Source organism: Crocuta crocuta, unplaced genomic scaffold (assembly GCF_008692635.1).
Source record: "Crocuta crocuta isolate KB4526 unplaced genomic scaffold, BGI_CrCroc_1.0 scaffold111, whole genome shotgun sequence".
NCBI classification, from domain to species: Eukaryota; Metazoa; Chordata; class Mammalia; order Carnivora; family Hyaenidae; genus Crocuta; species Crocuta crocuta.
This window is the reverse complement of record NW_027527611.1, coordinates 3,440,583-3,456,345: the sequence shown is the minus strand read 5'-3', so window position 1 is coordinate 3,456,345 and position 15,763 is coordinate 3,440,583. Positions and strand designations below refer to the sequence as shown.

At 55.0% G+C, this 15,763-nt stretch overlaps 1 protein-coding gene and 1 long non-coding RNA gene across 2 annotated transcripts in view; both read right to left on the bottom strand.

The window, feature by feature from the left end:
• The window catches only part of DLGAP2 (DLG associated protein 2), a 608,379-nt gene that overhangs the window by 452,012 nt on the left and 140,604 nt on the right, over positions 1-15,763 (bottom strand). The gene's annotated exons all lie outside the window — the stretch shown is intronic.
• The window catches only part of LOC144237917 (uncharacterized), a 43,113-nt gene continuing 42,737 nt past the window's right edge, over positions 15,388-15,763 (bottom strand). Inside the window, exon 4 of the long non-coding RNA XR_013336961.1 lies at positions 15,388-15,532. This is a non-coding gene — a long non-coding RNA (uncharacterized LOC144237917). The remainder of the gene's footprint in view (positions 15,533-15,763) is intronic.

The window sequence follows — 15,763 nt, the reverse complement described above, 5'->3', positions numbered from 1 at the left end:
CGCTCGTTTGGAGGATGTGGGGGCACCATTCGTGTGCACCCCGACCCTCACCAAGCTGCAGGACGAAGGCGCTGTGTACATGAGGGGCCCCAGACCAGACGACACTGAGTGGTCCGCCCGAAGGGATTCACGGGGACAGGAGAGCGAAGATCCCACATGGGAGGCGATGTGGTTCTGTATCTTCCATGTTTCAGTTTCTGTTTTTTCAAATAAAACGAAATCAGAAAACAGAAAGCATCACTTTGCTTTTGCAAAAACGCAAACAGCAACGTACATTATGGATGCTGCCCTGTGTCTGTAAACAGACTCAGAAAACACTGAGGCCTGATCAAATAATAACCCTACAATGAAAAGAAATGCAAGCAAATTTATTGATTATGTCAATTTACATTTCTCTCAATAGGTTCACATGTTTGCTTAACCCAGGCAGTTCTTGCTTTGCTGCACAGACAGGCTGTGGGCAAAGGCACCGTCTGAATACAGAAACCGGATGGATTACAGCGTTTCCAGCTCCCTGGTGCGCCTGCCACAGCTCGGGGGGTCACAGGGCGTCGCCCCGAAATGTGAGCGGCCTGCTGGCGCTGGCACTGCAGCCTTCCAGCCAAGTCCATATATGTCACCGAGCCCCCGAGCACCCCTCCCTTAACTGAGCGGGAGAATTACCCACATCGCCCCGTCCATCAGAAAAGGAAAGCCTCCCAAATAAGCCAACTGCATACCCGAGTGGTGGTTCCCGGGGGAGCAGTCACTCCCCTCTGCCGGCCTTCGGGCTCTGTCCAACGACCCCCAGCCCCACCTCCAGGGCCAGCTCCTCCAGGAGATGCCCCGGCCCGAGAGCCCCGCACAAGGCCCGGGCCGGGTGACCGCCGCCAGCACCCTCCTGCAAACTCTCTGGAGCCGCGCGCCCTGCACTGCCCGGCATTGTGGTCGCCTGGGAAGTGCCTTCCCTCTGCTGCTGTCTTTGCGGTGTGGTCAGGGGCCTCGTCCCCAGCACTGGGCACGTCCCTCACGCCACCTAAGTCCTCGCGTGTGTGGAAAGGAGAGCACCCCTCGGCACTCAGGGCCCGCTGGGCGCCCTGGACGAACCCTCCTGGAAACCCGTGGGGGCAGGGGCGGAGGGCCAGCCACGCAGTGCGGTGGGCCGGGGGCGCAGCACTCCGTCTCCCCTGACCAGGGCACCCCGGGAGCTCCGTGCCCCCCCAGGCTCCCAGCTGAGTCGGCAGGCTCTGGGGCCTGGCGCCGGCCACCTTTGCGGCGTGTATATGTTGGGGGTGGGGGTGGGCTGCTTCCTTCTTTTGCCTCCTTGGCGGGGGGGCACCTACTGCGGGCAGGATGTGAACAGCTAGCATCCCACGTGCACAAATAACATAACCAATATGTTTGTGACCTACTCGCTTAAGCTCACTTTCATGAATACACAGCTTGCCAGAATTAAAACACAAAAAACCTGGGGCACCGGGGCGGCTCAGGCGGTTAAGCATCCAACTTCCGTTCAGGTCATGATCTCACTGTTTGTGGGTTCGAGCCCCATGTCGGGCTCTATGCTGACAGCTGAGCCTGGAGCTGCTTTGGATTCTGTGTCTCCCTCTCTCTCTGCCCCTCCTCAGCTTGAGCACCCTTTCTCTCTCTCTCTCTCTCAAAAATAAACATTTAAAAAAATTAAAACCAAAAGCTTTCACAGCCCTTCAGACTGTGTCTTCCCTGTTCAGAAGTAAGTCAAGGCCCAGAGAGCTGCAGGCTTGCTCAGAGGCCCTGGCAGTGCCCGAGCAGAGTGGCCCGGAGCCCCTTCTCCGGCGTGACAACAGCCTGTGCCTCGTTAATAAAAGTTCTTACTGTGCCAGCTTATACTGAACCTCCTGAAACAAAACCCGCGCCTACGCTCTGAAAACCACCCGGATCCCTCCGCATGGGCCTGCGGTTCATGCCCACCTTATCCCTGAGTATAAAAGAATCTTGCATTAAGAGGGGAGGAGGCCGAGTCCAAAACACCACGGGCGAGTGTCTCTCCCAGCCGAGTGCCACTTGAAAGCGCCGGCTCAACACAGCCAGGGCAGCCCGGGCTCTCCGGGAGGAAGGGGGGCGTAAGGACGGCAGGCGCCCCGTGTGCGGCAGTGCACAGCCCTGGCGTCCTCCGGGAGCTGCGGCTCCCGTGCCGCCCGCGCCCGCCCTGGGACCCCGCTTCCTCTGAAGCGGCAGGTGTGGCAGAATCTGTCAGAAGCACAGGAAAAAGAGAGCTTCTCCGCACCCCTCCGCAGACCTGCCGACAGGTCCCCAAGAATCTGCACTTTACAGGCATTTCTGAGAAAAGAGTGTGGCAGTGCAACACAAATACATCCCTAGATGTTGTTACTCAGAGCAGTGAAAAACTGAAGGCAATTTAAATATCAAGAACAGGGACTGGGTTGAAAAGAATATTACCTGCACACGGAGTGCGATGCAGCTGCTAACACGTAACATGCCTGCGCGTACACACTCCCAGCGCGTGATCCAGTTTACGAGTTAGGACGGCACGCATCCCAGAGCCCGAGCTTGCCTCCTGAACGTGTCGGGAACGGTCACGCGCGGCCGACCGTGGCTGGCTGTGCGGCGGAGGCCGACACGGCACGGCAGAGTCGGCGGTGCGGCGCTTCAGAGCCAGAGGCCGACACCAGAGGCACTGCGTTTCTAAACGTCCTGCATCTCCCGAAGGAAACGCCATTTACATCACCAGAGAGGGACACAGTTAATTTAATCCGAACAAAGAAAAACAGGTAAGTTTCGTCCTCCGGCAGCACTGGGTGACCTGATGACAGAGACGGGCAAACGCCTTTGCCGACGGCGTCCTGACTGGGACCCTGTGGGGAAGCTGGCGAAGAATGTCCCATCTGGGAAGACACGAAATTTCAGAGGAGAACACGCCTACACATTCAACATTTATGGTTTTTTAATGCTAGTTCGTTTATTTTGAGGGGGAAAGCAGAGAACGAGAGAGAGAGAGAGAGAGAGAGAGAGAGAATGAGAATATCCCAAGCAGGCTCTGAGCTGTCAGCACAGAGCCCGACGCGGGGCTCGAACCCACAAACCTTGAGATCTGACCTGAGCCGAAACCGATGGTAGGCTGCCTGACTGAGCCCCCAGGCGCCCCTCAACACTTAAATTGTTAACATTACTCACGTCACTACAAATTTTCCCCCAGTAGTTTAAGAGATAATGAATGTAAAACCTTACAGTATAAAAATTCAGAGAGACACTCAACAGTCTTTTAACAAATTATTGATGACATCCTGCTCAAACTCGCTCCCCCAGGATACATTTGTGGGAATTTACCCTGAAACAAGAAGGGGATTCGTGACGACAGGCACGGAACTTTGTCAATCTCTTATCAATCTCATTCAGAATATTCTCTAATTTACTGTATTTCTGAAAAACTGAGTTCCAACCGTGACTCGAGCAGTAACACCGTTGCTATTTTTCTACCTTTCAGTCTGTTCACGTCATTTTAATACAGTCGTGAAAATCACTTACTCATATTTATGGGCACGTTGAATTTTAAAGTCAGAGGAAACCTAGGGGAATATGTAATTCAAGCTCCTCATCTCATAGAGAAGGGGGAAGGCAGGTGGGACCCCAGTACTGAAGCGGGGGCCCTGCGGCTGGGACGGCATCTCGGGGCGCTGCGCCGGGCTCACCCAGCTGACGGGGGCCGGCACGTCCGGCACCATGTTCCTCTGGGTAACATGTCCAGCAGAGAAGGTGGGACCCAGTCCTGCCTCCGAGGGAGAGTTACAGCCCCTCCCTCACGCTCAGAGGCTAACTAAGCGGACAAGGCTCGTGAGACGAGGTCCCCAAATCAGCGGTCTCTGTAACAAGATTCCCAGGGCAAAACAGACTCAGCTTCTACCTGCGTGGCTTCCTGCGTGAACCAGGACGATTTAATTTCTGTGAGCCTTGTGTCCTGCTTTGTGAAGCAGAGATAATGGCCTCATGTGAAGGATCAAATAACGCGTAGTAGGCACACTCTGACCAATCTGCACACACTACACTCAGCTCCTCACTTAAACGTCACGCCAATTCTTTTAAGTGCATTTTACTTTGTAGATGAAGAAGTGGACCCTCAGGGAGCAGGACCATAGTTTCTAGTGGAAACCTGACCCAGGCGGGTGGACCCGACCCTGAGCTGCACGCGGAGCAGCCCGTCCCCCTGTGCCTCAAGGGCCTGAGACGTTCAAGCACAAACAAAGGTTAAATGACCTCTCCTTACACAGGATGGACGTGTAGATCAGTGGAACAAAACTAAGCCCCCAAATAAACCCCGGTAAGTGGTTTTTAACCAGGATACCTAGACAGTTCTCGGGGAAATAAGAGTCTTTTCAACAAATGGTGCTCAGATGACTAGAAAGGCGCATGCATAAAAATGAAGCTAGGTCCCTACCTCACACCACATGCACAGTTAATTCAAGATGGATTGCAGGCCTCGCATAAAACACTCAGAATAGAGCCTGGGAGTGGCCTTCGTGACCACGGATTCAACAAGGGTTTCTTAGGTATGAAACAAAAAGCACAAGTTATAAAAGAGAGAAATAGTTCAGCTGGGCTTTGTCAAAATCCACAAGTCCTGTGCTGCAAACACACCACCAAGAAAGTGAAAGTCAACCCACAAAATGGGAGCAAATATTCACCAATAACAAACCAGCAAGAAACATGTCCAGAATATACTGTTCTTAAAACTCAATAGCAAAAAGGCAAATAACCCAAGATGTCAGTTAAATGGGCAAAGAATCTGAAGAGACAGATCTGAATAAACACGACAGTCAAATGTCCGGTAGGCATGTGAAAAGTGGTTAACAGAGAGAAATGCAAAGCCAAACCACAAAAAGACAGCTGTTCGCAGCCATCGGGTACAAACTCACAGATGGCAGCACGTGTTGGCAAAGATGTGGCGAGGGCAGAGCGCCATCACGTTGCTGCTGGGACATAAGATACAGTGCGTGCGACGCGGCCCTCACACCCCCAGCTCACACCCAAGACAGCTGACATCGTGTGTCCAGAGCAGAGTTCTCTAAACACACAACATCCATCAGCTGACAAATGGGTCTATCTGAACAGTGGAATTTCACTTGGCAAGAAAGAAGTACTAATATATCCTAAAACACACATGGGCTTCGAAACCTTACGAAGTGAAAGAAGCCAGACCAAGGACCACCTATTGTACCAAATGCCCCAAATAGGCTACTTTGTGGAGACAGCACACGAGCCGGCGGCTGGGGGTGCTGGGGAGGGCAGAGTGGGCAGGCACTGGCCACCGCCGGCCCCCGGACTTTTTCTGCGGGTGACGAAAATGTTCTGGAACGAGAGGCCGGTGACAGTTGCCGAGTCTGTGGATATGCCGAAGTCCAGCGAACGGTGGATTGGAAACAGGTGAATTTTGCAGCGTGTGAAGGATGCCTTAGCACTGCTGTTGTCAGGAAATCACATATCGCTTTAATACGGCAGCAAAGCAGAACAGGTCTTCGCAATGTCGTGCACAGCACCGCACACTTCTCTGGACGAGGCACTGACACCGATGCTCGGCCCCCGCGGGGCCTCAGTGGGTTCCACGGCCAGCAGGACACTCAACAGACCAACGTCCCACGTCCCACAGGCCTCTCTGTTTGCAGGGAGGTGCCGGGAGGTTACCCCGCATTGTCATCCGGAAACCGGCTTCAGGCAGGATTCTACCACCAGTGGAGAGGCAGTGGTGTGCACAGCCGTCGGCTCAGGCGGCGTGTTACCGCGGTGGGGAGAGTGTGCGCACGGCAGGCACCAAAGCGTCAGAGCCTGCGCTCGGCGGGTGGCTGCTGGGGACCTCTGCGGCATCTATACTCCTCTCTTGAGCAGACAGGCTTTCAGTGAGCCAGGGCTCTTTCTGCAAACACCCCGAGTCACACCTGTGCAGCAGCTGCGGGTCCGGAGGTGTCGGGGTCACAAGTCGAAACCAAAAAAAAAGGAAGTACTTCCAGCTGGCCACAAAATAGAGCGTGCACCATGGTTAAGACACAAATTTGGACATTTTTATGGAAAACAGCAAAGCAAATGTTTTTATGATGCAGATTCTGTTCCACGGAATTAGAGACCGCATTAACGCCAGGACAGAAATGAAAGCGGTAAGGAAATAAAGGTAATTAAACTCACATTATGCTTCAAAAATAATGTTTCTGCTAATAAATGTCTGACTTTATTCTGTTTGCTACTAATTTGCTAGTAGCTGCACAGCTTTTATACTGCCGGCTTCCTTTTCATCATCTTCAATAGAGAAATCTTCAGTAGGATTGAAGAGCAGATCTCTTGCACACTCTCATCTACTCTCTCCTTTACCAGTTAAAAGCAACAAGGGTCGGGGCGCCTGGGGGCTCAGTCGGTTGAGCGTCTGACTTCGGCTCAGGTCATGATCTCGTGGTTCGTGGGTTCAAACTCTGCATCGGGCTCTGTGCTGACAGCTCAGAGCCTGGAGCCTGTTTCGGATTCTGTATTTCCCTCTCTCCTCTGACCTGCCCCTGCTCACACTCGCTCTCTCTCGCTCTCTCAGAAATAAATAAAACATTAAAAAAATTTTTTAATTAAAAAACCACAACAACAAGGGTCTACCTCTTGCACCCTCCACCCTGACAGGCCTGGAGTCAGCACTGTGAAGCCTGGGTGACATGCTCGGGCCTGACAGTGACTGTGTGGCTCCCTGCACAACCCTGGCTGGTGACTCTCCGCGGGCCCCAGAGTGCTTCGCACCCCTTCTTTCAACAAGTACCTATTGGGCACTTACCACGCACCTCTCTTCCGGGTGATGTGCAGAAGAGGGAGTGGAACTGAGACCCTGTCCCGTGGAGCTGACTTTCATTTCAAGGCAACAGCGAACGAAACCTATCTGCTCCCCTCCCTGGGGGCAGACAGTAAGAGAAGAGATCGGCCTCCGCTACGGTGAGTCAGGTGCCAATAAGAGCACCGGAAAGGAACAGTGACCGGCATGCAGGCCCGGCTGCCCGCGGTCCAGCCCAGGAACCGCCGCGGGGTGGGCCAGGCCACGCACACATCTGCAGGTGCACCAGGACCAGGGGCCAGCCACGCACGCCAGGCTGGAGAAACGCCATAGAAGCCGGGTGCCTGGAGCCCATGAGAAGGGAGGGCACCCAGGCCAGGGCACTAGCCGGGTGCGGCCATATCAGCCTGGCGGGCCGCTGGGACTTTGGTTTCTCCAGGCTTCTTCGTGGGAAGCCGCTGGGGTTTTATTCAAAGGAGCGTTTAAGCTGTCACGTCGCTGAAGGATCCCAGGGCTGCTGGGCTGAGAGCAAATGGGTAACGAGGTAGCAGAGAAGCCAGGGAGGGGGCGGCACCGTGGATCCGGATCACGGGAGGAGCCAAGAGGCACGTGGACAGTTTGAAACGAGGCCACATGGGACTTGTTGATGGGCAGGTAGAAGCCTTCAGACTCCCAGGCTGTCCTCACTTAGTTAACCTTGGTTAACCTTAAACTTGGTTAGTTTACATGGGTTAACCTTAGCTAGTCAACCTTTGTTAACCTTGGTTAGTTAACATTGGTTAACTTTAGCTGGTCAACCTTACTTATTTAACCTAAGTCAAACTTGGTTAGTTAACCTGAGTTAACTGTAGCTACTTAACCTTGGTTGGTTCACCTTAGTTAACCTTGGTTAGTTAACCTCAGTTAACCATTTAGCCTTAGTTAATCATAGTTGATCACAGTTAACTTTATTTAGCCATGACTAGTTAGCCATAGTTGGCCAACTTTAGCCTTAGTTAGTTAACATTAGTTAACCACGGTTAGGTGGTTGAGTCAGAGGAAGGCCAGTTTGGGGAGGGACATCCCGTCCCCGCCCCCGAGCAGCACTGCTGGCCGTGGCCCACTGAGGTTCCGCCAGCCCCAGACACCTTCCCCGAGGGCCCTTTCCCGCCTCCAACCAGGGCACCTGTGGCCCATCTGTCTGCACCGCCTCCCTTCCTGTCAGTCGGGAAACTCTCACGCATCCTTCGAGATCCCAGAAAAGGGCCCGTCTGTGGTCTCCTCGGGCCGCACTGGCACGGCCCCTGGTCTCTTCCCCGCATTGAGCAGCATGTTCTGACGCTGTCTGCCGCCGTGAGAAGGGCACGTGGTCACTGCCTGTGCGTCCACCCTGTCCACCCCGCCTGCACCTCCCGGGGCTCACTGGGAGGCACTACCTAACGCCCGCTGGGCCTCACCCACCAGCACCCAGGGTTTTCCTCTTGGCCATTTCCCACACACACCGCACACAAAACACTCCTTGGAGGGCTCGCTTTTACCAGGTAGTAAGTGATCTGACAGGGATTCAAGGTCAGAAGTGCAGTCCAGTGCAGGCTGCGAGCCAGGACCCCAGGGCCCAGTGGACATCTGGCTCTTACAAGAATCATGTTGCTCGTTTGCTGCCACACAGATCACGACCTTGGGGACGTCGTGATGCACACGGTGGACACTGCATTCCCCACCGGCCCTGACATCAGTAGCCCCGTCAGATGAGCCGTCAGTCCCAGGTGGCGGATGGGGACAGACTCCATCCGTGTGGGGTGGTGCACATCTGGGAGACACCGGCTTCCCCGCCAGTCAGTCATCTGCCCAGAGTCTGCAGTCTGCGGACACCCAGGCCACTAAGACCCCACGTGGCATATCTGGGTCCCCAGGCTTCACAAGGCAGGGGACGGCTCCATCTAGGGGACATGCAGACACTTCAGCAGCTAACTCTCAGAGGATCAGTTTTCCACCGCCGAACTCCCACAGACTGTGCTCCTCCTGGGCCAGGCGTTGACATCACGGAGGATGTTCCATATTTGTGAGGGCCCGGCTGCACCTACAGGAAGGTCTTGGAGGGCCCTGCCCCTGGGGAGGACCCGAGCGGCAGCAGGAAATGCACTCAGCCCCCCAACAAGGGAGGAAGAGCTTCCCCCCGAGGTCCCTCCCGCCAGCCAGCACCTCCCAGCCCTGCCCACCGGCTACTCGAGGGCACCTCGGATGAGCACCTGCCGCCGAGGCCTCAGCTCCCAGCTCAAAGGGGCAAAGGCCAGAAGCCGCGGGGGAGGCACATCCGTCCCTCCATGGTGTGGTGTTGCACTCAGCATCACCGTCTGCTGGTCACGCCCACAGCCGACGCGGCACCTGCAATCTCTCAGCACAACAGCTGCAACAAGAAAGGATGTCAGGTGTGAGCGGGGAGGTGGAAACGATGGACACACAAGGTCCCCACGCCTGGCAATCGGACAGGGTGGCCAAGCCCCCAACACCTTCACAGCCGTGCTGTCTAGAGCCCTCCCGGACTCCGTGTTCTTATGAAATGAGGGAATGAGGAGGGCTTCACAGGCCTAAGGGAGGTAGTGTCTGTGCGTCAGGATGGGGGTCAGTCCCGAGCTGGCCAGCCGGGGGGGGGGCGTGTGGGGACAGCTCCACCCGGGCTCCCCCACAAGTGGGCACGGAGGGCCTGACGCACCCCGAGCACGCGCTGTGGGTCCAGATACCAGTGAGACGGTCTTGGAAAGAGGGGCTGGACCAGGTCATGGAGGCAGCCCTTCCCTCCTTACAGATCCAGCAAATGAGACAGAAACGGCATCCCGTTACTGGCCCCAAACTGAGGTGATCCCACAGGTACATTCTGCATTTAAATTTTATTTTAAATGAACCATATTCAAGGGTCAAGGATAGAGGTCTCCCTAAAGAAGACATTAGATCTGCGCTACTCCCCAGACGCAGGGAAAAGTCTGCTCTCTCAGTGCGTCCCAAGAGCAAAGCAACTCAAGTAGAGGCTCCGGCGAGTCCTGACCGGTTACCGATGGACACCGCGTGCCCCTTCGCACGTGAGGCGCACACGAATCACCAGCAGGCAGGCGGCGGAGGGTAATTCAGCAGGGACAGAAATGGCTGGTCCCAGACTCCGCAGGAAGGGCGTCTTCTTGTTGGGAAGGAGGGGAGGCAGGGGTCCCCAAGGGCCTACGTCATCTCCACCCGAGGGTGACTCCCAGCACACAGCACCTCCAAGCCCCGCCGGCCAGCAATTCCACGTGGATGATTCACACGGGTTTCACCCCAGGCAAGCGCTGTAGTCAGTGCACTAGGCAGGCATTACTATTTCTGTTTGTAAGTGAGGAAACCGGGGCTGAAGCACATTTCTGAGGGGCCAAAGGTGCTCCACCCTAAGATGTCTGCCGGGCTAGGTCCTCAGGGGCACGGGGCTGGGTACGACCCGCACGGACGTGCACGTCCCCTGCAAACGCAGCCATGCGCCGAGACCCCACGATCCCCGCGGCTGCAGGTCACGGCAGCTTGCCACGTTCACGGACGATAGCGCGATTTCCTGGCCGAGAGGCGGCTGACACGTGTGCGAACATGGGTGGGGTCGTGTCCACACACAGTCCTGTCTCCACCTACACAGACGCCGGCCTCACCTGCGTCCGGCCCTCGCTGGATCACAGGGCCCCTTCCACATGCTCCTCGGAGCAAACACCAGAGGGACAGCAGCGGTGAGATGAAACCAGGAACCAGCTCCACCCAGTTAGCAAACTCAGAAGAGAGTTAATTCTGGGGAATTACAGCCAACTTAGTATTCATTTATTGCCCATAAACTGCTGTTTAAGAATTATCTTGCTCTCCTGCTTCAGACACGGTGTCTCCCTCTCTCTCTGCCACACCCCCCTGCTTGTGCTCTAAGACAAATATTAAAATAATTTTTTTTTACAGAATTATCTCGCTCTGCCTCATTTCTGATCTGGGTCTAACAGAGGCCCCTGGGGGAAAGAAGACACAAAATGCCGCTGGAGGCTGCAGGCGTTTTTCTAGTTTCTTTCCCGGAGGCGCAGGGAGCAGCCGCAGTGGCGCTGGACGCTTCTCGGCTCGGCAAAGCCCACCCAGCGATCCAAGGTCACGCTTGAACAGAAGGCCCAGGATTGGGCCCAACAGCACAGCGCGGAGACAGTGTCCGGCACAATCATCCACACGTGGACCTTCCCACAAGACAAGAGCCTCAAGCATCTGATGAAGTGACCTTGGACATGAGTGCCCCGCACTCAAAAGAGCAGAGTACCCCACGCTCATAAGCATGCTCCCCGCACACTGGACACAGCGCACGCACATGTGAGCACGCTCCCCGCACACCGGGCACGGTGCGTGCACAGCTCATGACCATAATAGAGTCAAGCTGCCTACTGAAGCCCCATTCTGGGCTTCCCTCGCCTGTGGGTCAACTCACTTGATTATTACGTGCACTGGAAACAGGCCACCATGATGTCTGCGAAGCTCAGGCCGTGGCTGTCGGTTGTGGTCACTGGCAATGTCAGCATCACCCGGGGACTCCTCGGAAATACAGTCAATCGTCTGCCCTCTCGCCCCCTGCACCTGGTACATCAGAAACGCGGGGCGGGGGCAATGATCTGACTTGTAAGGACGTCCCCTCGTGTTTGTGACAGCAGCAGAAGCCTTCAGCTTGATTATTTTAATGGCCTGAGTGGCTACAAAGGAGCCACGTCTGCTCATTCCCCTTTGGCCAAACTCAGGGACAGCATGTCTTCAAGGCAAGAGCCGCAACTGAAGGCCTTTAAGACACCGTATTCTGTGGTGTGCAAAAGTGCACTAAATAACGGACTCGGAGAACAGCGCTCCTCTGACGCCCAGGCCCGGGTGTGGACCCTGCCGTGGCTGGCACCGTGCGCCTGCCAGCAACACGAGGGCGTGGACGGTGACTGCCGCAACACCAGCATGACGTGGGCACACACTCCGGTGTCCAACAAACGGAAACCGTACTTCCACAGGCGATTAAGAATACATGACCGTCTATTATTTTGAGGTCACTGAAACTTTACACAGATTACTGCATTATTCTGCTTTCTTTCATTACTACGTTCACACCTTCCATAGCGACCTCCCTGCTAATGTCCTGGCTCTCAGCACATGCCAGGATGCTCTTTCTCCAACACAAGCCCACCGTCCCCTCCCGAGCATCTGATGGCTCCTCGAGCACCAAGTTCGCGGCCTGGACGAGCTTACCAGGCCCAGGCGCACAGTCCCCCTCGGGTGGCCCTGGAACAGCCATTCCAGACGCACCTGTCAGTCCCCAAGGGGAAGACCCTCACGCTCATGAACGTGCCTTGGAACATCACCCCCTCCACCACCACCCCAACTCCATGTTTAAGGGGGAGCCCAGCAGGTTCAGGATCCTGGGCATGCCATGGCACGCCGTGGCAGTCTGCTGTCTACCTGGCATGGGAGGGCGGCACCTCACCTCCCCAGCTCCCATCACTGGGTCCACAAACCACCATAACTAATGCACGAATGTGTGGGTTTGTACCAGGAGCACAGAGTCTGAGTGATGTGTTTGGTCTGGCCCCAAATTCGTAGCCACGTAGCCTCGGCCACACCTCCTCCTCCCCTGCTAACCCGCATTTGCTGTGGAAGCAGGCTGATGTGAGACGTTCTAGGCCACGGGAATGCACATGTGCCGTCCCTGTAACAGGCCGCTCCTCACACCTGGGGCTCAGCCACACTATGCACCCCCGTGTGTGTGTGGGATGCACATGGCCAGGGCTCTCCCTGGGAGGCCGACCTCTGTACCATCCCTCGCTCACCACCGATGCATCCCTCAGACGCAACCGACAGCAACGAGAGCACCTGCCCACCGCTGTCAGAACACAGCACACAGCAGCGGACGGAGGCATGACCGTGTTGCCTTAAACACCTCCAGCTTCAAGCACAGCCCCGTGAACAATGCTTCTCTGCTGTTTGACGCCCGTGCCGTAACTCGGTGTGAATCTGGGGACCGTGGTGCTTTGGGACAACAGGGCACCTCCCAGAGAGACGCACAGAAGGTGCTGTCCATGTTCAGTGGCAATTCAAGACCACAACCAAAGCCAGAGTGGTTCACGGTGGAGAGTGAGCGGCTCAGACACGTGTGGGCCGTCCACCTCCAACTCGTCACTTCTCAGGCACAGCGAAATCTTTCACGCACATGGGCCTAAAAGAAAAATCGACCAGGAATCGTTTAAACCTACAAAATAAAATTGTGCTGAGTTTACAGTGAGCATATGAGGGTCACTTTTACCTCGTCTGGCTCGGAACGACTCAGAGTTGCCCAGAGGCTTGTCTGGGCCTTTGTTCAACAAGGAGGGAGTCTACGCTCCGGGAAAACTGGCCCGTGAGAGTCCTGGGACTTGCAGTCAGGCACACGGCCTGCGGCATCAACAGGGGACGGTGCGGCCATCAGGGACGTCCCCCGCGCCACAGGCACGCCCTTCACCTGTAAATGAGCTAAACCTGATGCCCGGTCCGTGCTGAGCCAGGGGGCAGCCCCCCCACAGCTGGCCGAGCCCCCGGGGACATGACATGACACCACCATCAGCACAGACCTCCGCGGATGCCTCACGGAGCACGCAGACTCGAAGCTGACGGCAAACTTGCTCCTTAGGTTTAAAGACTCAGATTTGGGAGACAGCCACACAGTCTGACGGACGTTGGCCAGCAGGGAGCCTGTTCCTAACGTGATGGACGGTTTTAAAATAAAGTGGAAAAGTTGAGTCGTGATGATCTTTATTTTGGTAAAATTACCCTTGGTGTAGTTTGATCAATAGATTTACTTGTGAATGGAGCCACACGTGAACACGTCCACATAAATACTTCCATAACACGTCGGAACAAATAATAAGGGAGCTACAGAGTGTGGAGGCTGAAGAATGGAGACACAGCTGTCCCGTCCCTTCTGGAAGGGGCCGCCGTGAGCGGGGACCTGTGTGTCAACAGGCCGTACGGGGGGCTGGGGGGAAAGCACGTGCAGGGCCTGAGAGGCTGGAGTGTGTGGAGCAGACAGTACAGAGAAGGGAGACGAGCGTGAAGACAATTATTTCACGTGGTCAAAGTATCTCTTTTAGGGAAAAGAAATGACTGAAGTTGAAAAAGATTTCTGAAGTTGAATAAAAATGACGGGCTAGCCCCCCAGGTTACAGCAACGGCCGCCCTCAACCTTCCCACAGCATCGCGTNAGCTAACGACCCGCCACCGGGGCCTTCTCAGGGCCTTTCACTGCCCGAAGCTGACCAGGGCCTTATGCCCTGCGCACCCAGCCGCGCCCGCCTTCTCCGGGCGTGGGGCACATTGGGCTGCCCCACACCACGTCCGCTGCGTAAAGCCGCTGTGCCGAGCACCGTGCCCGGCCCCCACCGGGCGGGCGCTCCGCCAGCCCTGGAGCTAATGCGTATTCACAACCCGCTGGTTCGTGGTCATCCCCTCGTACGAGTCACGGAACGGTGCCGGGGGCACAGTCTCCTTGTCTTCCTCCTTCCCACCTGCCCGAGTGGTTCACACTTAACAAACCAGAACCGAATTCTGGACCCAAAGAGGCCTGTCCATCTCAGACACACACGTCACCTGCCACAAAGCAGTGCGGGTAATAATCACTTCCAGCTTCTCAAATAAGATCCTTAAATGGGTAATGTTTAAGCTCAAAGCATGCATGATTCTTAATAATTTATACAGCAGGCATACATGAAAGACAAGATATTCCCAATGTTCAGTGATAATCTCCAGAATCTCAAAAAAAAAAAAGGGAGAACTGAGACTGTATTTGTTATGGGGGAGTAGTTACAGTATCTTTTGAGACATGTCCTTCACCTTGTGGGTGTTTTCATAAATAGATAAAATACCTAACGAATAAATACACATGATTAGGTAAACACTGAATGTCAATTTACACATAAAGATTTATAGGCAAATGTGATGTTTCGCTTGAATAAGAAATCCGAGCCATTATGACAACAGTCTAAGTGTCCATCAGTAGATGAATAAAGAAGAGACAGCACACACACATATATTTACACACACACACACACACACACACACACACACACACACACACACCAGCATGGCACTCCACCATGAGAAAGAAGGAAATCCCGCCAGTTGCAACCACCTGGATGGACCTTGAGGGACTTATGCCAAGTGAGATGACGGGGGAAAGACGAATTCCTCAGGCATCACGTGATCGCATCTGTGGAATCTAAGAATCTACAGCAGGACAGCACAGGTCTGTGTCCCACACACAGGGTCCAGGGCTGAGGAGACAGCACAGGTGGGTAGAAAGCCACAAACTGTCAGCTGTGAGGAGAACACGGCCGCACATCTGATGTCACGCGGTGATTGCAGTCAGTACCATGAGCGTGTGATGGGATCGGCTAAGGGGACAGACCTTAATAGTCCCCGCTGCAGCTTTGTGACATGCAGATGGTGACCAACCAGATGGTGGGGACCCTTTCACGACACGGACGCACATTATGTCACTGCGAAACACACTCAAGTATCTTACAGTTTTACATCAATCATCCCTTAAGCGAACATCAAAAACAAGTCTGAATTGCACCAAATGTTTTATAAAGGTTTAATTTCAGTGTTCAATATTTTGATACAAAACAACAGAATATCTAAACAGCGACAGAACATCCTGAGTTCTTCTGCTATCGTTGTGAACTGTTTTCAGTTTGCAGATGCGGAGCTGAGTGCGGTGACGAACTGGCTTCCGTGAGTGACCTGCAAAGAAAGGAAGATCGTTAGGAAATTCTGCAGAACAGCAGTGGTGTAGGTCACAGGCAGCGTGGCCAAGAGTGCAGGCACCGCTGCACCGCTGGGGCCCTGGGCGACCGCACCGCGTGTGCCCGGAAAACGGCACCGCCATCCGCACACCCGGTGAGACGTCGGCCTGCCCCACCCCCGGGGCCCAGGGCGACCGCACCGCGTGTGCACAGGAAACGGCACCGCCAT